At 39.3% G+C, this 23082-nt stretch overlaps 1 protein-coding gene and 1 long non-coding RNA gene across 2 annotated transcripts in view; one reads left to right on the top strand and one right to left on the bottom strand.

Annotated features, from left to right (window-relative positions):
- The window catches only part of KCNJ3 (potassium inwardly rectifying channel subfamily J member 3), a 644250-nt gene that overhangs the window by 418089 nt on the left and 203079 nt on the right, over positions 1–23082 (bottom strand). The window lies entirely within an intron of this gene.
- The window catches only part of LOC130602642 (uncharacterized), an 82215-nt gene that overhangs the window by 56965 nt on the left and 2168 nt on the right, over positions 1–23082 (top strand). The window contains exon 2 of the long non-coding RNA XR_008972952.1: positions 22218–22328. This is a non-coding gene — a long non-coding RNA (uncharacterized LOC130602642). The remainder of the gene's footprint in view (positions 1–22217; positions 22329–23082) is intronic.

Here is a 23082-nt window from a genome sequence, read left to right as displayed (position 1 = left end):
CCATGTGTTTACATTGGGGAGTTTATGTTGAAAAAGTATCAAACAACTTGGTGGACCCAGGTGTTTCAGATAGGACAAAGGGAACTATCAAAAGCCAGTTTGCAATGAGACATTTAAAATTCAGGAAGTCATTTAATTAATTTCTGTGTTGTTTTGATGAAAACAGGACACCAGGAGATCTAGAGAATGTAAGACCCATGTGATTTCTCTTAAGGGAAAGCTTATAGACATAGAATTGCACTTTCCTAAATCTAGACAAAACGTTCAAGTTATCCAAATATTTAATTGCAAATATGTTGCAAATACTTTCTCATATGATAAATCTAATCCTCCCCATGCACCGAAATGCATTTATATTATCTCAATATAGAATATTTTCCTAGGAGAATCACAATCCAGTTTTTTCTTTCAATAAATATACCTGTGGCTATAATTTGCTATTTTTGATTGAGCCCACTGGTAGATGATCTATATTTTTATGTCTCTGAGGTTATGTTTATTAGTCGCGGAAGTATGAAAAGACCCTCATTCCCTGGCTGTCTGAGCCTTGCTAAAAGAAAGTGATCTGGGATAACTGCAGGATGTAGTGCTGTGCCTGAGGTCTGGCTGTGCAGTGTTTGGCTGATGGCTCCATTGGTCCTGGATGGTGGGCCAGGGGTTCATCCCTGGATCAGTTCTGGGTGCTAGGAACATTCGGCACCCACATGTCCACTGGATTGCCGTGCCAGAGAAATGGGAGGGCAAGCCACTTGTACTGGATTTCAAGCACATGCTTTGGACATGGACATGCTCCTAAGCAGTTTAATTATTTGTGGTAGAAAGGATTTATTATTTCCCTTCTTAATGGAATAAATCCCATTCCAGCCACTCTGCCTGAAGGGCCTAGGGTGATAAAACAGGACTGAAAGTTTTAAGGACTTTTCATTGTAGTTTTTCTCAGCAGCAAAATGTATCAGACAGTTTCCAGTGCTCCCAGCATCAGGAAATGCTTGAATCTCAGAAAAGCCTGTAATGGAGTGTACCTGTGGTATAGGACTATGTCTAATCAGTCAGCTGTGTAGGTGGGTAGTGTCAAGTGCCATTCATCTGCTTCCCCTGAGGTCTGTGGAAACAAGGAGGAGGGGTAGTGATAAGACAAAGATATATAACCATGTTGACCACTGAAGTACATGGTTAACAGCTTAATTATCTGAGTTCAGCTATCAGTCAGAAACAAACCTGTACAATTTAGACATACTTTATAATTTGCTATAAAAATGGCATAATGATAAGGACAGTGTTGCTAGAATTAGACCCTGCATTAAGTGTGTTTAATTTAATTTTTCTAATTATATTTCTAATAGCTTAAATATGTGCACTGATAAAATGGTTAGCCACCTGCATTTAAATGCCACCTGATGCGTTTATTTTGGAACAGTAGAAGATTGATATAATTTGAGCTCTAGTTCCTCTGAAAATTCCGTTATTAATGGGTGTTAAATTACTCTTTGTGGCTATGCTGCAAATGAAGTTACAGACCTGCTATCGTGGGAATCACCCTGAACTTCTTTAAATCTGAAAACATTTATTATATTATCTGAACTGTTGATAGGGGTCTATTTAATTAAAAACTAAAAGTTGCATTGGTGTTTCACAGTTCTTCAGTGTTCATTAATTGTGGCTTATTTTTTTTAATCAGGTAAGTTAAAAATTTTGCATAGTAGGGTGTGGATTGAGAGCATTTCCATATAAAGAATCCCCATATGAAACTACTTTATCAAATTAATTTAATAGCCAAAAATACAACTAACTATATGTTGCAGTTTCCATGATGGCTGCCTATTTTCACATATTTTACATTTACTAAATTATTCCTCTTTTAAGCCAAAATTGTGCACTTTTGCTTAGATCTCTGTCAGAACAAGAGTACTAAAAAAAGTGATTAGAAAAACATAAAAAAAAACTTTTACTTTCATATGAATAAATGAAAATTGACTTTTAAAACAACTTTTGTGTAGCTGATGCTGAGAGAGGATGTCTCCAGGCCAATTTGAAATGTATAATAAATTACAAATAAAATAATGATTTAAAAAAAGCTGTTTAAAAAAATCAAAAGAGCTTAATTTCATGAATTATACACTGCAGACGTTGTTTACAGAGGTATGAGAAAAACATAAATCCATAAAATCAATGTTTATTAATTGTTTATTTGGACTCTGAGCTCCATTTGTTTTCCATATTTTACCACTAAAAGATGAGGTAGTGCCATGATTACTGGAGAAAACTGAGCCAAGAGGGTGCCTTTCTGCTGAGATAAACAAAACACAACATTGGGATTAATGTGGAATTTAAGCTGCTGGAGGTGTTGTACTTGTACAACAAGGGGCTGGACAGCATGTCTCTGGCCTTTCTTTAAATTTAAATATTATTTGATATTTTCCTCACAGAACTTGACCATCTGATGTGGCCTCAGTAACAATTTCCCCTTGGTCTTGTGTCTTAGGTCACTGGCTGACTTGGTGCAGGAGCTACCTTCTCCCTTGGCTCTGCCATGCGTCCACTTTCCTTGCTTTTATATGCTCATTGTGGTGAGAGATTTTACAAAAACACCCAGAAAGCAACTTATTTTGATTTAAGAACCAGTGTTGGAAAAAGTCAAAGTGTGCAAATCTGAGCTTAAGCACTTTAAACCAGAGGAACACTGATTTTTCAAAACAAAACGCGACAAAACTGCAGGCTCCCTCTAAGCCCCTTGAAGTCCATGGGATTCCTTTTATTGACTTGGCTGAGCGCTGGATAAGGCAGCGGAAGCGAATGCCACACGTACAAAAGGACCCCGACTACTTGGCATATGATTGTTTTCAGTTTCATGGCCCTTTGATCTTGTATGGATTCTCTTAACATTTACCTTGATAGAAGAAATATTTTCAGTTGCTCGCACCAAAAGCATATTAATATTTAAATATTTATATTTGGAGTCCAGGTACTTGCATAAGCTGCTAGGGATACTGGGGTATGAGCCCAGGGAAGAGCAGTGGGCCTGAAGCAGCTGCCTGTATGTGGCACTGGAATTTGGGGTGCAGCAGATGCATCTCCAGCTTCTTGCCCCTAAGCCAGCCCTACCATGGGCAGGATGCTGTCCAGGGTGTGTGATTACCACTGCCAGCCCCAAACCCTGCTTACTTTGCAGTATTTCCTCATTTGCCCACAGCCACAGTCAGGTTTTCCTGTTTTTCTGGTCTATTGATGTATTTTCTTTTCAAATCAATCCAGCAGTTGGTTAAAATTGATAAACATGCTAGCAGAAACTAATACTTCTTTTCCGAACTCTTACCCAATCTTACCTACCATAGAAGCTCTGCCATAAAAGATCATTTAGAAGCCGATTTTTTGAGTGTGATGCCAGAATGTAATTGGACATTATTATGCCCACACCTGGGCTTTCTGGGCTGCATGTAACACTGGCCCATGGCATGCTATTAGAAGAAATAAGTGGTTTAGATCATCTGGCAGAGAGCATGATAAACTATAACTAAGCTTTATTGTCTTTTTTGATGAATTGTAATGAAATGAATTAATCACCCAAGAAAAGTAGAAGTTTTTATAGCTGTAAATGTATATCTGAAATGAACTGCAAATTGTCTGAGCCTGGTTTGGGGCAGGTGCTTTCTCCTGTTGAGGATTTTGCCTCTAACCCTGTTCAGTTACCTTCTCTGCTTTTTTGCAGTAACAGGCTTTATTTAAAAGACTTTATTACATGATACTGTATGTCTATGTAATATGTCCAACGCTAACAAATTCCCCAGTGAGGATAAGGATGCTGAGGGAACATAGAGCATGTTGAAAAGTGCTAACCTGGGGAAAAGCGTTGGGTGTGCATGGGATGTTTCTGTGGCTCAGCTTAATGACTTAAATCCTTAACAATCCTATGCTTCTTTGCCCAGCATCTTCTCTCCCCGCTTGCTAAACGATTCCCTTCCTGGGCTTCCGTGACAAACACTTTTATAATGCTTCATTATAACAGACGGCTGAGAGACAAGTGAGACGTGCAAGTCCAAGAAAATGAAATCAGTATTTAATTACTAAATATTCTACATCTAAAATAAAAAAAAAAAGCTTAAATAATTCAGTTTGATTTGGTCTAATTAGCCTGATTTCCTAGTATTTAGCCCTAATTATGTGATACATAAGCCCTAATTATGTGGTACGTATACAGTGTGCTCTCTAAAGTTAAAGATCAGAACGGATACTAACTTAAATGATAAAATATGTTAAATTATTAATTATAATTAATCTTACAAAATAGGCATAATTAGTTTAAGTACTTTAGATATTCTACTTAATAGCATTACGCATTATATGCAAGGTTTGAACATTTTACAAATACTCTATCTAAAGAAAAATATTGGCGAGTTTTTTGATTTAATGAATGTCTTCCCTTGTGTCAGGCTCGGTGGCTGTGCTGCTGCTTCTATAGCGTGCTTGGCTCTCCCTGCCCATGGTGTGAAGGTGTGTGCGTTTGATGCTTGTGGTGCTCTGCCCTCTCCTGCCTAGTGCTGAGAGCTCAGAAATCCTGTGTTATTTTCTCTCACTGTTTATCGGATGCATTAGCAAAGCCACGAAGGACCACAGCATACTTTTTTTGGTACACAGCAATAGCAGGTCTCTAAATGTTCAGAAATCTCCCCTTTCTTCTGGTTTCTTGGTGGTTATGTCAGATCTGATGGAAGAGGGATGATGGTGGGAGGAGAGCAGCTTGCAAACATCTTCAAATTCTGATTGACTGAAGTGACCTGTTGCTGGCGTGCCGCTCAGCACGCGTCCAGCAGAGAGCTTGAACCGGGGCAGGCTTTGCTTTTGCATCCTTTATCTCTCTGTTCAAGCAACAGCAGAGCTGCACCGGATGTGAGGCTGAAAGGTAAACCTCAACCCTGCGGGAAGCGGAGCCGAGCAGTACAGGGAGACCTGCTCAAAGCCATGGCAGCGTGAGCAGCGCTGAGCAGCATTGTCCAGGGGGCCCCAGCACGCAGCAGTGGGAACGGTCCCCAGACAGGACTGTGAGGGGTAGAGTCCCTGCTTTTTTCCTTTGGGGGGAATGGGGACGGGGACGGGAAGCTTGCTCTGTACAACTGTAGGAGCTGCTGTTAGTTGAAATGAATCGGTGCAGTGAAAAAAAAAAAAAGAAAAAGGGCGAGATATTTATGCTTTTTCCACTTAAAATGTTCTTTACAACTCATTTCTCTAATAAAATGTGGGCAAAAATTACTGTGAAAACTGTGACTTACCAGATAATTTATTTTTTTTTTTAAATATATATATGTGTGTACAGTTCTGTCTTTTGATTCGGTCAGAAGTTTGTAGGGTCAGTTTTGCTGTGGTGCTTCAGCATATCCCTTGTGGGGAAATGCCATGATATGCACAAGTGACAAAGAGGGGATTCCAAAATCACCTGAAAAATGTAAGGAAAGAAAAAAGGTTATTCTCCTTTCCATTCCAACATCTGCAGAAACAGGGGGGCAGAAAGAAATTCAAGAATACTTTCATAAACATATTACCCATTCTTAGAATCAGTGTCAATGACCTACACCACTTCTGTATTCAGGCTGTAACTCTTCATGTACAAAATGAAAGATAGTAATGAGTTCACCTTGAAGGAAGTAGCTTTATCAATATCACAAAGGCTCTCTTTATTTTTAAGTTTTAAATTGCCTACTGTAAAAAGTAGACCCAAAATAAGCTTGAAAGCATTACTGGAACATTTTCTTTTGTTACATTTTGACTGCATTAATAGAAAAACCGCAACAAACGAGCACTGTAATCCTTTGCAACATACATTCCTTTATGGCAAATCTCATTAATCATTTTTTCCTTTTTGTATTTTCATGAGCATTCGCGTATGTATCCTAGTGAAATATGCAAAATGCATATGCTATGTATCAATATGTATTGTGCATGCATATGGCTAAGTAAATGTCTATAGCATCGTATCTTCATCTCAGGTGGGCAGGCAAAGTGAGACATACATGCAAACCAGGCTCTGAAGTTTGAAGATCTGCTATAAGACATAGAGGGTTTTATTTGCCATGCATTTCTGCTTCCTATGTAACAGCAAACCAAATTAAATTATGGTGGAGAAGACTTGAAGATAGGAAACCCAAGTATAGTAACATCGCATGCGTATGTGTCAGAGATCCCTTTAAATAGTTCAAACTATTTATATCAGTGCAACATTCGAGGTATTGGCAATGCTGGGAGCATAAAAGGGGGTGGGGGGACCCCTGGCAACATCCTTAGGATGGGGTTTGGGACCTGGGACCTGTCCATCAGCACCCAGCCTGGCCCTGGACATTGGAGCCCCTGCCACTGTGGGACAACCTGAGGAGAGCCTGTGAGTGGGGAAAGCTGCTTGCAAATACAGCCTTTGCACTTCTGGGGAGCTTAAACCTCAGATCTGTTGGATGTTGCAAAATATATTAATAACTTTCTTCTTATTTATTCAAACTTAGTAAAAGAGTTGGGACTGGATGTGGAAATCACAGAATACTAGAGAGAGCGGTTTTGAAGAACTTGTTCTTCAAATATTCTAAATGAGAATTTTCATTACATATTCAGCTAATTTTTGCAGATTGATGGCCTCTTAGTGTGAGTAAACTTGAATAAACATAGAAAATACAGATTAACTTCATGATGTGTTGAAACCATTCCAATAGACAAACTATGTCCATGAGAAAAACTTTCAGCTCTTCAGGCACCTCCAAAACTCCATTAAAATAACACATTCTATGAGCTAAATTTCCATGTAGGTAGTGCCACGTGTGCACTCATCCCTGCCTTTTCAAGAGATTTGGGTTCCTGACTAGCTAGAGAATTTTCACCAGCATTATTTCCTGTGTGAGCTAAATCGATTTTTTTCGGAAGATGCGATTATTTTTTCAGAATGAGTTTCCATACAGAGCAGACTGAAGTCTGTACGCTCCTTCAGGGGACCTTTGTCCTCCACTATAATGCCCTGTGGAAGGTGATCGGTGGGACTGGTCTATGTTGCAGATGCAGTGATTTCTTCTTATTTCTGTATCTAATGAAGTAGCAGTTTGTAGATAAAGAATTAAAGGTATTTTTATAGTAAAAATGCTTCAAATATATGACTAGATAATAAACATTACTGTGAAGTTATGAAGATAAATTCAAGAGAGAGTTAAATGGCTCCTGGTTTCCTCTGCCAGAAGAAAAACCTTCAGGATGAAGGGGGGAAACTGTGGTTTAAATGTAGTGGGCTTTTTAAAAACTGGTGTTAATTGACTATCTTTGTTCCAAATATTTTCCAGTATTTGCAATGGAGAGAGATAAGCACACTTGGACTTGTGGGCTGACCAACCTCCCTTGGCTGACACTAGGAAAATGTTTTCCTTTAATTTTCTCTGGATATCTCTTAGTGCTAAGTAAGTCTCTTCTTCTTTGCAGTCATTACAATTTATTTGTCTGAACCACACTGATACCGGGGACTGCGACCCCATTGTGGTAGATCCTGTGGGAGCAGGCAGAGGGGACCCTGTAGCAATTTATGCTTTTGAATAATGGAAGGGACACCTTAAATTACGTTGTCTTCAAATATTACATGGAAGTGTAAGATTTGCCATCGTGGATCAGAGTGCTGGTCGATCTCACTGGGGTTTCTGCCCTGCAGCAGCCACCAGTGACCAAGGCATGGTCCCTCCTCCTTGTGTCCACCATGGCAGCATCCTACCTGCCTCTGTGCAGTGATGATACCATGTAGGGGATCTGGTTTCCCAATACCCACTGTGAGCACCCCGTGCCCTTAAGCGGGGTGTATGTATATGTTCTTTACCACCTGTTTCTAAGCTACTGCTTTGACAAAAAAATAGCTTTTCCTTCTTAATTAAGCTCTCAGGATTTTCTCAGATGTATTCCTCATGATATTTCCCCCATTTTTTTCTCTTCTCATATACACTAATTTAAATAGTTTAACTAGGTTTGATTTTCTGGCTCTTCCTTTTGCATTATACACTGTATTTTCAAGTAGATGTTAAATAAATGTGACAAGGTGATGTGGTCCTTTAAATCTAGCTTAATTTTACTATGAATACTGGTGAGTGAGTCCGCAATGGCTTTCAATGGCTTGCATGTCTGAATGTTTTTTTTGCACATGGCTGCACGAAAGGGCTCATTTCAATGTTCTGTGTAACACTAGATCTTTTGTGAATTTTCTCATTCCTGCCTGGGTCTCTTTTCACCATCCCTTGCATTACAAAGTCTTTCTCTCCTCTGTCAAGCCAATCTTTCCTTACTCTTCAGCCCTTCCCACAGATGTTGGTAAAACACCAGTGAGAAGTCTCATTTGCTGGAAGTTGGGATTATGTTTCATATCTGTTTCTGTTCTTTCCCTGTGCTGCAGAACATGGGCAGGGAAGCGAGGCTGCCTGGAAATGGACTTTTTTTTTTCTGTGAGAAAGAGAGAGGATTTCCTTAAAGTAGCTCCAATGAAGGCTGATAAGTGATCAAAAGAATTCCCTTACTGGAGTTTAAGATGGTACTGTGAGGAGGAGAAGTCCCCAGTGTTAGGTCTCCCTCTTTTTCCCACAGCAAAGTCCCTCTGTGGAAGCAGATGGCAACACCCAGAGAGACTTGGTGCAGCACTGAGAGTGAGACTCTGGTTAAGACCATGTGTAAACAGTGTCATAAGCTCTGCCTTACCAGGACACTAATCCATGAAGATATTAAAAATGTTACCTGCATCACATTGCAGTGCTCTGATTGCAGAGTCGGAAAGCTGTGTGGTCTGCAGGGCTAGAACCAGGTTCTCCATCCTGTGGCCACCCAGAGCAAGGGCCCTGCTTGCAGAGCACCCTTGGTGAAGAGTGTGTTGGGTTTGGGCTGGGACTTATGCTGCTGTTCCTGATAGTAGTCAATAGCCTCGTCATTGGTGCGCTTTCCCATGGGTGGTGGGAGCAGGAGCCTGGCCATCTCCTCGGCTCCCATGGGTCTGCGGGGGCTCAGAAGCACCAGGCAACTGCCAGGTAAGGACATGTGGTAGGACTAGGTGAAAGTTGGAGAAGTTACAGCTTTTTCTTTACCTAGAATAAATATTTTACATCACTTTCTAATGCAGAGTGGCATAATATTAAATGAAAAAGCTATGAGGAAGGAATTCATATAGTCTCAGATATGAGTTCCTTCTCACCCTTTCCTGCCTACCCTCCTTCCCATCTACATAGTTTTGTTGTTTTTTTCTTTATACAACAAATGCAGCACAATACAAGATGAGCATAAATAGGAGTTTAATTATGAAAAGATTGTATATGGGCAAAGTGGTTTCAGAATCCTTTGGCTGCAATTTTATGTAAGAATTGTATGAAATTGCATGAAATAGGTGCTGATGTTCATCGTTCTTTGTCAGTGTCTAAGATAAAAATTCATACATGACATAAACTCCAGGTGAGGCCACCTCTGTAGTGTCGTGAGCTGTATTTGATGTCCTAGGGTATTCTTCATCAGCAAAGCAACATTAACAAATTAGAGTTTCCATGTACTTCAGTTTAACGTTTTTGAGCTTTCCAATCTCTGCTTTTTTTTCAAAGGAAAAATATCTTTCTCCTTGACAACTGTATGTGGTTATTCGAAGTCCATCTGCAACTTGGGTAAATAAATATTAGTTTGGTGGGTTGTCCCACAGACTAGACATGAAACCAAGCATCTAATCCAGTGCCAAATTTGTAAATACCTGGGGCCAAAGTAAGGAACCAAGATAACCAGAAGTTCTCTTTCTTTTTTCTAAAGAACATCAATAAATCTGCTAACCAGCATTTCCAGCTTGGTGGGGAGTATTTTTCTACCAACTTTAAACACGATGGATTTATTTCATAAATATTTTTCATGTCACTTGGGTAGTAGTAGGTAGCAGCACATGATGGGCTTTTTGTTCTCACCCACTGGGTGTCATGTTATCATCTTTCTTGTGTTTATGTGTTTTTTAGTCTATTGTTTGCTTTATAAAACGGATGAATATAACAAATTTTTTTTGTTTTATTGAAACTGCATAAGAAAAATACAATACACAAAGGAATTTCTAAATCTTGGTTTATTTTTTTTTTATTTTCTGCATTACAATACTGAAAAAAAGTCTGTCCTTCTGTCTCACTAATGTTAGTTTGATGATTATACTAATATTAACTGCTTTACTTGAGTAAGCAAAGGAAAAGTAAAATACCAGTCAGACCAGCTGCTAATTCACAGAGTGTTGTACTATGGTTATTAAAAATACCCAAAAGATGTACCTTTGTGGTTCCGTCTTTTGAATTAGAAGCAGAATATTAATTTAGGTCTGAAGCATGATTAAACATTGTAAGGCCCCTTAAGAATTTTCACCAAATTTTCTTGGATTTCTTTTTATTGGGTCTTCCTCGACTGTGTTTAGCTCTGTAATTGCTTTGCTCCTTTGTTGATAGGTTAAAGCACAATGTGATTTTCTCCATGTCATAATATTTAAGAGGATGGTTCAATGTTCCGCATGTATGATGTGCAGCTGAGGCACACAGAGACAAAACGGGGGGAGCTTGCTCTGGGTTTTTTTGTAGTTACCCCCCCCTTTTTTTAATTCTTCTATTTATGACACTATGCAGAAGGAAGATGCAGGATTTACCTGGTTTGGTCACAATGCATAAAATGCACTAAACATCTCTAAGGGGGGAAAAAGGAAGGAGAATCTGCGGGGGGTAGGGGAGGCAATCACTACCTAGAGGCATTCTGATACCCCAGATGCTTGCCCAACTGCTTCTGACTCTCCCTTCCCCAGGGGACTGCTGCTGGGCTGCAAATTTCACAGAATTACAGAATCACAAAATCGTTAGGGTTGGAAGGAACCTCCGGAGATCATATAGTCCAACCCCCCTGCCAAGCAGGTTACACAGGAACATGTCCACGAGGGTCACCTGCACTTTCACCATGGGTGCATGTTTACCGGAAATTTAGGAGAGTGTTTTCTGAAGCAAAGACTCCCAATCACAAATAAAATAGGATAAGAAATCCAGCTCCTTCCTTACACTTCTGTTTTGAAGAATGAATTCAAAACATAACATTTTTCAAGTTTCTCAGGGAGAATCAAGAGTTGAAATGTAATTGTTGACATACATTAATCACATGCACAAAAAAAAAAAAACATAAATAATTTTAAAAAGATCCCAGAGCATGAATGAGATGTTACTGGTAGAGTAAAACAAAATAATTTGGGGTCTAGCACTGAGGTAGGAGAGCTGCTGTGCTGGGATATTCAGCAGGGCTGGATCCATCTCACTGTCCAGGCTTGGGATGTGGTGGTGGTGGTGGTCTGTGTTTGCAGAGCAAACATATCACCAGGGTAGATGCCCAACCAGAAGAGAAGTGAGAGAGGTGCGACTGCCCTACTGGCACAGGCCAAGGCCTGAAGCTGCCTCGGCAGACCTTGCGCAAGACACAGGATTGACAAGACCAACATTTGCTGCTTGGCACTAGGTCTGTAATTTAGGCATAAATTTTCCCTTGGAGTGTTCAAAATATGAGCATTGAGTAGGAGCTCTGCTGGCTTCTGGGGTATCTACAGTTCAAGGAGAGATGAGACCTCACTGTAGATGATTTGGTTTGACCAGTAGAGCCCAAGCGCTGCCAGAGCAAGGGATGGGAAAGGAGCAAGCAGTGTCTGGTGGACCTTCCAGGACCTCTCCAGGAAGGCTCCTAAGGAATGTAGCCTTCACCAAGAACCTCAATATCACTATGGAGGTCTGAGTGGTTTAGGATAATTTATTACAGCTTCTGGCACTAGCCAGGTTGGATGTAAAAGGAGCAGTAAAATGGTCCTCCCCTTGGAGGAGTTTTCTGCCCCATGGTGCAGCTACTGCCATCTGTCACCAGCACTTCTCCCAGCTTTTGCTGAGCAGTATCTCTGGGGGTTGCTTATGAGATTGCAAGGAAACTTAGGATGAAGTATGTGCAGTTGCAAGCCAAGGATATAGTTGAAAGAGAAATATAACTTCAAGAGCTGAACATGAGGTTGATGGTGGTGGTGACAAAGAATGCAAGGAGGGTCAGAAGTATTGCATATTTTGTGCAGGTCAGGATTTCAGGTGAAAGTTTAGCTAGAAATCAGTCCACAAGGTAACCTGTATATGTATTTTTCTTCAGAGAAAGAGTATAATCCTTAAAAGCTGAGGTATGATAGTTTAAATTATAATGAGATTTTAAGCACCCATATTCTTAACGTTACGGGGGAGGCCTCATTAACAATAATGGCGGATATGCATGTATATCACTCTGTGATCCAGAATGGTTTGAAAGGCCTAATATTTGGCTGTGGTTAGATAATTTATATATAGCACTACTAAAACCCTAATATGTCAGCAAAAATGTCAACATGGTTTTGGAGAGCCATTAGACAGACGTATTCAAACATGTTGATATCATTACTCAAGAAGGTAATAATAGTCTTCTATATGCATCAATAAAGACCTCCCTCTCCTCAGGTTTTAAAGAGCAGCACTGTTTGCTAAAAATACTGGAATTTCCATTTTACACAATGTAGAAAAGAGAGCTCTCATGAAACAGGACTGCATTACATCTGAGATGTGCCCCAAAACCACATTTAAGAGCAGAGTGGTTTCAGTAGTTGGTAAAAAACTAAAGTCCATTTTATCTGACCATCTCCCATACAAGCTGGTATGAACAATAAAGCTGAGCTGAGAGAAAAGTAATGCTGAATATTAAGGTATGCAACCAGTATAGAGAATGAGCTAGAAAATCATTAGTAGTGATTTATGAAGATAGCATGGGCAAAAAGACCATATCTTAGGGCACAGCATAAGAAACATTCTTTAAATCCTTTATAAGGGAGGGAGAAAGGAAAGATGAAAATATTAACTATGTGTAGAAAAAATTTAGGACAAATTTTGCCTGAATCAGGATACTAAATTTTCTTATCAAGTGGTAGGTTTTGCAAGAAGGAGTGGATGATTGCAGTAAGTACTATGGTGGCATCTCAGAGCATCAAAGCAAAAGCTTATTTAAGCTCAAAGCATAAATTGTCAAAACTGTTAGTGGGGGTTCCCACGACTTCTCATGGAAGAGTAGTGTGGTCACAGACGTGACCAGTAGACCTTGAACACTGTCAGAAGGAAGAACCAGGTGTCATTCGTGATTGTAATATTGTAATGAAGTTAACCTTGTTCTCTACAAAGTTGGCAGCAGCAATTAGGATTTCAATAAGTACAGGAGTTGGGCTCAAATAATTATAAAAAGTCAGAGATGATAATTTCTGAAATGCAAACAACCCAGCCAACCCAAAAAATATGTTGTCCTGGTCTAGCTAGCACAGATCAACTGGTGCATTAATTAGCAGTAAGACTAGTGCAGACATCTCGTTCTCTGATTCAAGAGTGAAATTAAAACCCTTCAGCTAACAGAACGTACCAGCTGCTAGTTGGAGTTTGAGATCAGTATCCTCTCAAACTTTATCCACTTACGATTAGTGCATGTTTTGAGTTGCAGTTAAGTCATGAAATACCAGAAATTCATTTTTAACTGCTAATATTATCTCAGTCTGTTCAAATCAAATAAGCAATCTAAGTTTTCAAGTTTCTTAAGACATAACAAGTTGTTTTTTTACAAATGTAATTAGTTGCATTTTTTAATTTGATGCAGTATGTGAAATTGTGTAATTCTGACATAACACTTGATTGGCTCGTTTACCTGCATTAGCTTGTTTTTCTGAGGGCTTTTCAGCTGCTTTGGAAGCATGTTTCCTGAAAGCATCGATCTTCACAATCACGGAATGGCAAACCTTAGCCACACTCATGGGATAGTTTTGCATAAAGAATCCACAGTCAGGAAACAAAATCTTTAAAACTTCCAAAAGTTTTTCTTTTCTATTTAGTAAGAGTGCGCAGTAAGTTGTAACTTATTGAGGTGATATCCATTATTTGAACATTATTTCTTTAAATCATCACAGCTAATTGCGCATTGGGTTAGATAATCCCTTCCAATAGCACACCGGCTTCACCCTCATGAGGAGATTTTGCAATTTGAAGAATTTTCTTTTTCTGCATTGTCGTTATAGGAAGGAAACATTTTGCCTCCATTGATGGCTTTCATATAAATTGTTTTCAGAGCATGTTTTAAATAAACTAAGTCAAACTCAATGAACAAAATACAAAATTTGATGCTTCGAAGTTCTTGATGTTGTTTGAATCCAGCATTTTAGTAGAAAAAATTCAAAAAGCCCATTTTTGCATTGCTATGAGTATGCAACCTTATATTGCTACCAGTTTTGTCAGCAGTACTTCTTTTACTCCCTTTATTAACTTTTAATTTCTTCAGGTAATTTCTGCACTGCTATATCTTTAGTCCTGGCAGGCACTTGATAATCAGGCTTGTGTTAACCAGGTAATCTCTTCAGTGATTCAGATTATGGACAGGACTCCTGTCTACTGCAGGCGTGAAGGCAGGGTTGCTACCTTTGGGGATGAGCTTGATTTGCTTCCCTGCTATTTGAGATGCTAACATTAATAATTAATATTATGAATAACAATCCTGTTTGTACAGAACTACTCTGGAAACTTGCTATCGTCATTGCCTTTATCACTTTTCCATATGGGAACTGGAAAATCACTCTGAATGTGTAGAAGCAGATAATATTCTGGTCCTAGGTATTTTCCTGAGATTGTTTACTGACTGCTTGGGCTGGAATCACTAGATCTAATTGACTGGTAACAGTATGCAGGATCAGTGTGATTATTTTTGGAGTTATCTGTGCTAGGGCGGCTGTGGCGAGGAAAGGATGCTATAGATGGACAGTGACGTCTCTGCCACTTCAATTACAGCTGGTACTCAACTCGGTGTGCATCTCGCCCTGCTCCACAACAGCACTGGCGCAGCAGGGCAGCGGCCAGAGAAGCCAATGGTGAGAATGCTCGACAGGAGCTCAGCTGCGGGGACAGGTGCCACCATGCATGGTGGCAGGGAGAGGTCCGGGATGGCCCACCACTGCCGTGCCAGAGCCTGCAGGGCACTGGTGGCTGCCAGTGGGGCAGGCACCCCACTTCCCCAGTTGCAGAGGGATTGAAGGGATAGGTACTAGCTGGATGGTCAAAATCTGTGGAAATTCAGGATTTTAGATTATGAGAAAGTAAAAAAAAAAAAAAAGACACATTTAGTTGATTGTTTTGATAGTTTTGTGTATTTTCTGGATCACACCCCTATAGTGACAATACGTATAGGATGCTTTGGGATGATCTGAATTCATAAAATGAACAAATACATAAAGCCTTGCAAAATTCTAGGAACCATTGTATTGGTGTTTTTTTTTAATGGTTTTATTTTTAGGTGAGGAAGTTGAAAATTGTGACCTACTATACTACCTATAAATGAAAAGTAGGTACTAAATATTTTATTTTTCCCCACTGCTCTATTTATTCTTCTGCCTCGATTTTCAATCTTCATGTAAAGTTTGTGCATGAGTGTATGTGTACTTTCTCTCTATGAGCACATACAGTATCTGTAAGTGTGGGCTGGATTTAATAATTCAAAGTAATATGAAAACTTGCCAGTGTGGAAATAGGCTTGTCATTGGCTGTATCTGCTAGCTAGATACGATGAAAAAATCTCATTTTTGAAAAAATAATCAAAAATTATCAGCTTCATTCGGAATTTTTGGAGTCTCAGAGAAGAGTCATCTCCTCTGCCTATATGCGTTAAAACTTACCCATTGACACACAAATATAATGCTTACATTAAAAATGTATCTGAATATTTTTGTATTGTACTCCTGTCATTTCTCATTCTCTTTTTTTGCTAAGATAGTAGCAAAAGAATGAGGTGGAAAGGATGCTGTAGTAATTAGTGGACAGAGTCAAAACATTAAAAGAAACACTGAGAGCACAATAAAGAGGAGTAGGAAGAAAAAACAACCCAAACCCCACTGAAACCCCGAGATCAGAAACCTGGGCTTGACTTCCACCCCCTGCCCATCTTCCGCTGGCTTCAGCAATCACTTGGGTGCTTGCCTCTATTTTTGTCAGATAGAAATGTGTTAAAGCATATGCTCAGTGTTAAACATATCTAAGCGCTTTGCGAAGTCACGAGCCGCTGGCCAGGCTCAGGGAAAGAAATGCCGTTCATTGGAAATGTTAGCTGTAGTCCTTTATCTTTAGCTCTCTTCATGATGTACAGTACTGTGTTTGTAATTTCTCAAGGAATATTAAGAGCATTTTGCCCCCCCCCAAAAAAAAAAAGTATTCAAGGGATATCACCTGAATTACAGCATGGATACACAATGTATAAATATATACATATATATATATGTATGCACACAAAGAGGCATTAGATGCAGATCTCTGCACATCATGGAGAAAAAAAATCCGTATCTTTGAGCACTTAAGTAATGCACTTAATTTTTAAATACTTTGGCGATTGTATTTTGAAGGAAAAATTAAACCAGCTTAAAAGTTGTTGATACAATTAATATCCTAAAAATATAATCCTTTTTCCCTTTATATTCTCTCCTTAAAAAAAAAAAATATATATATATATGTATCTTATATAAATATAGTTACAGAGCATCATGATTGGAATTCCCAAGGGGAATTTTTGTGGAACTTCAGAGCAAATGTGGTTGACACTTGTTCTTTGTTACCCTTGGGCTACAGTTTTGATCATTGGCTGAATAGATTTATTCTTGTCAGCACAATGAATTTTTCACTCTTGTTGTAAGTAAATTTTACAATCCTTTCTCATGTATAAATGAAGTACAAGTATATTCAGGTGCTTTATGTTTCATCCAGCTCTGGTAAGGAGGAATACCAGCAGGTAGAAGAGATGAGACCTGAAATCTGAATTCCATGTTCATTAAATGATTCTGAAAAATGCATTGCAACTCAGAGGCCTGATTTCTTTCTTTATATTTCATGTAGATGGTAGGCACATGAAACTAAACAGCAATGGTGAAATAATTGGTATGAAGATGGAGAAGCTTAATTTTGATGAAGCAATTAGTAGTTGTTTCCTGATTGCTCTTATTCCTGTGAACAGGAGGTAAAGAAGATCATGTCACCTCTTTCAATTCTGAACTATTTCACAGCTCCCAAGACCTTTTGCCCTACTATTGGACACCAGCAAAAGTTGCTTTGAATTTTTTTAGAAAGTGTATTGAGACCATGGATTCTTAAGAAGGTTAAACATAAATTAGTCATAAAGCCAACAAAAGAGAGAGGAAAAGATGAGGTTGTACAGTTATCATCCAAATTTCTATGTTTTCAAACTGCTAGTGTTTAATTAGGAAAATATGACCAAAATTCTTCTGTTCTTTAGAATAATAATAATAATAAACACTTTGGAAAGCACTGCCATTTATAATCTCAAACATTAATGGGCAATGAACTATGTAATGCTGCGGATCTGAGCAGTGTTTAAGACAACAAAGTGTTATTTGATAGTCTAGTCTTCCTGTGGAACAGCTCTTCTTCCTGCCTTTGATGTGTGGATGGTTTATTTAATCAATTATTAATCAAAGTTAGGGCATTCTTCTTATATATTTAGGTAAAAACTAAAAGATGCCTTTTCTTGCTTTCTTGTTTAAGTAAAAGTTTAAATAGAATGTGGAAATAATACTTGCTTTTGAACAAAAAATACATACTGGAGAGCTTCCAGTTTCAAGCATGTGAGCAGTATATCACATGTTTAGGAAAAAAAAAAAAAAAAGAAGGGGAAAAAAAATGGAATGTTTCTAAGTTTTGTAGCTCTGCCAAAGGCACCAGAAGGTTTCTGCTAACCTGCCTTGATACAACAAAAAGCAGGACAAATAATCTGATTAGTGTTTTCTTTAATGGGTGCTGAACCTGGTGTAGCAGTGGTGCTGCAGAGCAGGGCAGGCAGCCGGACACTCAGTGCATGGAGCATCTTGAGCAGTTGGTAACATTTGGCAGCTTAACACAGAGAAAACGACTGCTAGGGAAATCTCAACTGCTGCTAATTAGCAGCAATGAACTGTGGGTAAGGACAGTACATTTTAATGTGAGAAGAATTTTACAATAACCACCACACTGAAAGAAATAGGAAGAAATGCTCCCTAGCTGACCCTTGTGGCAATCTAAGCTGCGTATTGCAATAATCCTGTAAATTACTATGCTTTTTTATACAGTAACTTGGAGTTAATTAGTAATTTAACATTCCTCTAAGCTATTAAATGTCTTTCTTGCATTATATTATGTTGTTTCATGGTCTTACCTTAACACTAATGGGGTTTAGTTATATTTTCTCAAAACAGTAACAGTAAAATAAAATCGAGCTGGAAAATTAATTAGTTCTCTTTTACCTTTGATTTACCTGTTAGTAACAATTAAGCGGCAATGTACAGTTTTGGAGCAGTAGGAGGTTACGCAGAGATTAATAGACTCTTGGGATGTGCTGCTGGCGTTGGGTGGGGGATGAAGATGAGGAGTGGGTGAAACGTTGGGGACTGTGCTGCAGGCACTGCAGGCTCAGGGCTGAGGTGAGCTGAGGCAGGCAGGGAGGCATCACATATCCTGCATCACCCCCCCACCATTAGTGCTGGTGCTCAGTGATGGAGACTAGTCGAACTTGGCAAAGCATCACTAGGGGCTTGCAGGCTGGGGGAAGCATCCCTGTGATGCTGGGGAAAGCATTTGCTGGGTAAGGCTGGAGCTATGTGCAATGTGCAATTTATTCATTCTTCTGTGTTGTCTTTGCAGCTGCAGGAATCCATGGACTAATTAGGGTAACCAACAATGATGAAACATGTGATCTGACTAAAGTTTAGGACATGATTATGTGAGGCATCAAGGAAAGGAATCTCTCAGATTAATCCAGCATGAATTAAAAGTTGGAATGCTTTATTGTCTCCCTTTTTACTTAGTAGTCATCTTTTCAGCTGCAATATTTGCTTCCTTTAAAGCCATCAGAGTAGTCAGGCTGCTAAAGACAGTTTTCTTGCTGGCTGTTTATGAAACTGAAGTGTTTGGGTGTGAGAGAAGGTGAGAGGGTGTTTTCATTTTCAGTCAGAGAGATCAAGGTGGGCACCATGATGGCATGATTCTGTGGAAGCGGCTTTGGAAGGAAGGGAGAGGGAAAGGCACGCACTCAGGAAGGGCTGAATTCAAGAGCTTCCTGAAGACTTTGTCTCTTGGGGCTCCTGCTAAAAGCAGCACTGCTACCATTTAAAACCCCATTCTTTGCAGCTGGATTTGAGCATCCATAAAAAATTTATCCCTGCTTTAAGAGATTTCTGCTTTTCTGTCCTCCCCATTGTTAGACAAATTGAAGTGTGCACTCTGAAGGAGTGCGGCAGTGAACTGAGAATTTATTTACTCATTCGATTCTAATATTGAGAGAATCTGCTCTCCCCGTTCAAAGGGTAGAGCAACAATGCGAGTGACATCGGGTCAGCGGCACTTCACAGCTACCTGCGAGATAGAATTGTTCTCCTGGCAGATAGGAAGTGACTGAATCCTCTTTTTCTCATCAATGTCTATTATGATTGATGGCTCTATGGTCACACTGAATATGCCCTTTTTAAATAATTCACAATGTCATCATAGTACTAGTTTATAACTAGCCTGTTATTTTTACCTTTGTTCATTCACTAACAGGAGATTCGATAAATTAAGTACTATGGATTTGGGGAGCATTAGAACTGATTGAAACATTCATTTTTCTTTCTGTTTTCTTTTCTTGTCCTTTTCTTTTTTTCTTTTCCCTTACAAGGTAAAGTCTTCCTGCACACAGTAACAAAGATTTTTAAAAAGCCGCAAGATTCAAGTATGATAATTCATTAAAAAACAGCTTACAAAATCTACATCTTCTTGCTGATGACATTAATTAAAATATAAAGAAATCGCCAAAACAGTGCAGCTATCTTCACCTAGCTTGGATTAGATTTCGACTGCTATTCAGAGTGCAGTAAGAATGTGTTATGGACATCACAAATGCATATCGTAAGTTCAGGATGAGAACTCATCCTTAATTGATGCCAAGTATTATTCTTCGATTGTGCTGGACATAGTCCAAAAAAAGGGTGCTCAAATTGTATACCTGAATTATTTTATCATGTTTAATGGGTAAAATACTTAAGAGTGTACTTTGCAAATCAGATTTTATTTGTTTAACTTTGAAATTGGGGCTTAGTAAGTCATATTAGGTAGTAGTTGAGTATTTGTCATTTCTCACATAATGGTTGAATGCTGCTAATAATCAGTGCATGATAGCAATAATCGTATCGATTTCCTTGCCAAGGCTTTTTAATTAGAAGGTTTTAAACAATATTTACATTGCTTTGATTATTTTTTGTTAAACAGCTGTAAGTAAACATCTAATTCCTGCGATACTTGTGGTTCCCTCCACTGTCCCATTATCACATCAGGCCTGTGCCAGAGCCTTGCGGCGGTTCTATGGGACACCACTGAAAGGCATGAAAGAACGTCAGGGTATTTGCAGCAGGTTCCTGAGCAGTATTAAAAGGTCACAAGAAGCTTTTCTTGATGTAGGAACATCACCTTTAATGCAAAGGATATGGAAGAAAGTGTCCTTGGAAGAGTATGAGCTCCATCAGTTCAGAAAGGCCAACATTGTCCCCAGAATTGGAGTGCTGCTGCCATTGCTCCTCACCAAACCTTGCTGGGCCAGCTACCAGGAGCCTTCCTGTGGCTAATATGAATGGGAAAGCCTACAAATGCAGTGAATATAGAATAGCTGAGGTCTGTGGATCTGCTTCTCCATTTTACACTTGCTTGTTGCATTGGTACCTCGCCTAGATGGCTTAGGTGTGAGCCTTAGGAGCACCAGTATAGAAAAAGAGTCTTATTCATGATGGTTTCCAGAATCAATATATTTAGAACTTTCTATGTGTGCTGTGAATGAGGCAGGATGCCTTCAAACAGGAGTGGGATTTTTAAGACTCTGCAGTTACAGTATAACAAAGTTTTATATATTAAAGCAGACTAAGCTTTTGGGAAGTCACCAAATTTGTGATACCCATTTTCACTGTTTTTTTGGCACAGTCATGGGCAGCCAGCTGGAAACTTTCAGAATGTGCATTCACCCATGGCATTACTCTCTCTTTTACTCTGGGTTTAAACTTTGTATGTGGTAAACCCTCAGCAGCTCACTAGGGCTGAGCATAGGTATGTTCTTCACTGGTGTCGTGGTTTAAGCCCAGTCGGCAACTCAGCCACGCAGCCCGCTCACTCACTTGCCCCCACATTCCTCCCCCTGGCTCCCGGAGGGATGGGGAGGAGAATTGAAAGACTGTAACTCCCACAGGTTGGGATAAGAACAGTCCAGTAACGAAGGTATAACACAAATCACTATTGCTACCACCAATAATAATGATGATAAGGGAAATAACAAGGGAAGAGAATACAACTGCTCATCACCCGCTGACCAATATCCAGCCTGACCCCAGCAGTGATCTAACCCTTGCTGGGTAACTGCCCCCAGTTTATATACCGGGCATGATGTGCTGTGGTATGGAATGCCTCTTTGGTTAGTTTGAGTCTGGTGTTCTGTCTCTGCTTACTCCTGGCTCCCCTCCTCCCTGGCAAGAGCATGAGACTCAGAAAGTCCTTGGTCAGCGTAAACATTACTGAGCAACAACTAAAAACATCAGTGTTATCAGCACTGTTCCCAGGCCAAAAGTCAAAAAGCACAGCACTGCACCAGCTACTAAGAAGGAGAAAAGTGACTGCTACTGCTGAACCCAGGAGAACTGGGTGTGTGGAATGTTTTCCAGCTTCAGAAGTCATGGGGAGAAGGTCCCTGCCAGGTGCAGATCAGCTTCTCCATTCCTGTGTGTTGCCCTCCCAGAGGATGCTGTGGAAGGGCCTGGGCTCTTGCTTTCTACAGCCGTCGCAAGCGGGATCTGGAATGTGGAAGGAGAGTGTGGAAGGGATAACCCAGAACTGATGGAGTTAGAAGTTGGTAATTAAGCTTCTGATGATGTATATGAGAACTTTTGATCTTTGATTTGCTGTTCTAATCTATCCAAGGTGCATATACGAAACATCTTGACTTTCCTTAGCTGGGGAGTCTTTTTCTGGTCTTGTTTTGAGTTTTGGGATGTGTTGGTGTTTTGGGTTGGTTTGAGTTTCATTCTTCTTTGTGTTTGTTTTGGGTTGTTTTTTTTTTTTTGTTGTTGGGATTTGTTTTGGCTGGGTTTTTTTGTTTGTTTGTTTTTTTTCACCCATAAGGAGCCAAGAAGCCAGCTGCCTCTACAAAGATTCAAATTTCAGAGATCTTCAATGATACCTCGTGGTAGTGGTGATGATGCTGTAGCTCTGCAACTCCCTCTAGGACCTATGGTAGTAATTAATAAGAAGTCAAATTCTCAACTAACTGTGACAAATTGGAAAGCTGTGAATTCGGAGATAAGAGTGAAGGGTCACAGTTTATTTGTAACTGGGTTATTGAATCATAATAAGCACTTACAGCAAAAGCACCATAAAAGAAAATAGTAAGGTACAAGAACCCAGAGTAATTGGGTTTTCCTATACAAATAAGATCCATGTAGCAAAAGAATTTCCCTTCGAAGGAACAGTTATAAATTTGGGGTCTAGACTTTCCATTAGCCCCTCATCTTTACTAGCCCATTGCAAGATAGATAAAATTCATAAAACATCCTCAAGGTTTGATATTGTAATCCTATTTTGTTATAACATTATTTCTCAATGTTCCCCAACGTGACTAGAAAAAAATAACAAAATTGCAAGAAGAAAAATACAACATTTTACCTCTTTCATGAAAATATAAAAATTAGATTATTTTTTCTTTCAATTTTTTTTTATTTTTAATTATTTTGTGACTGATTCTTAATAATACTAAAATTCCATTTTTGTGCACCATAGGCTTAGGGAGTTGACCCGAAAAAAAATTAAGTAAATAAGGAAAAAAGTGTAATAAGGAAACTAGTAGTTTATTTTCTGGGGTCATGTATATGACAGTTGGAGTGTTAATAAAGGTGTAGCAGATAACTGCAAAACTGCTGTCAGCTTTAATATATTGCTGGGTTCTTGTTTAATTTTATTTTTCACCAGGATTTAGAAGCTAAACATTACT

This window comes from Pezoporus wallicus, unplaced genomic scaffold, assembly GCF_028554395.1.
Source record: "Pezoporus wallicus isolate ANWC-B61680 ecotype Strahan unplaced genomic scaffold, APGP_CSIRO_Pwel_v1 contig_736, whole genome shotgun sequence".
NCBI classification, from domain to species: Eukaryota; Metazoa; Chordata; class Aves; order Psittaciformes; family Psittacidae; genus Pezoporus; species Pezoporus wallicus.
This window is presented reverse-complemented; position numbering and strand designations above follow the sequence as displayed.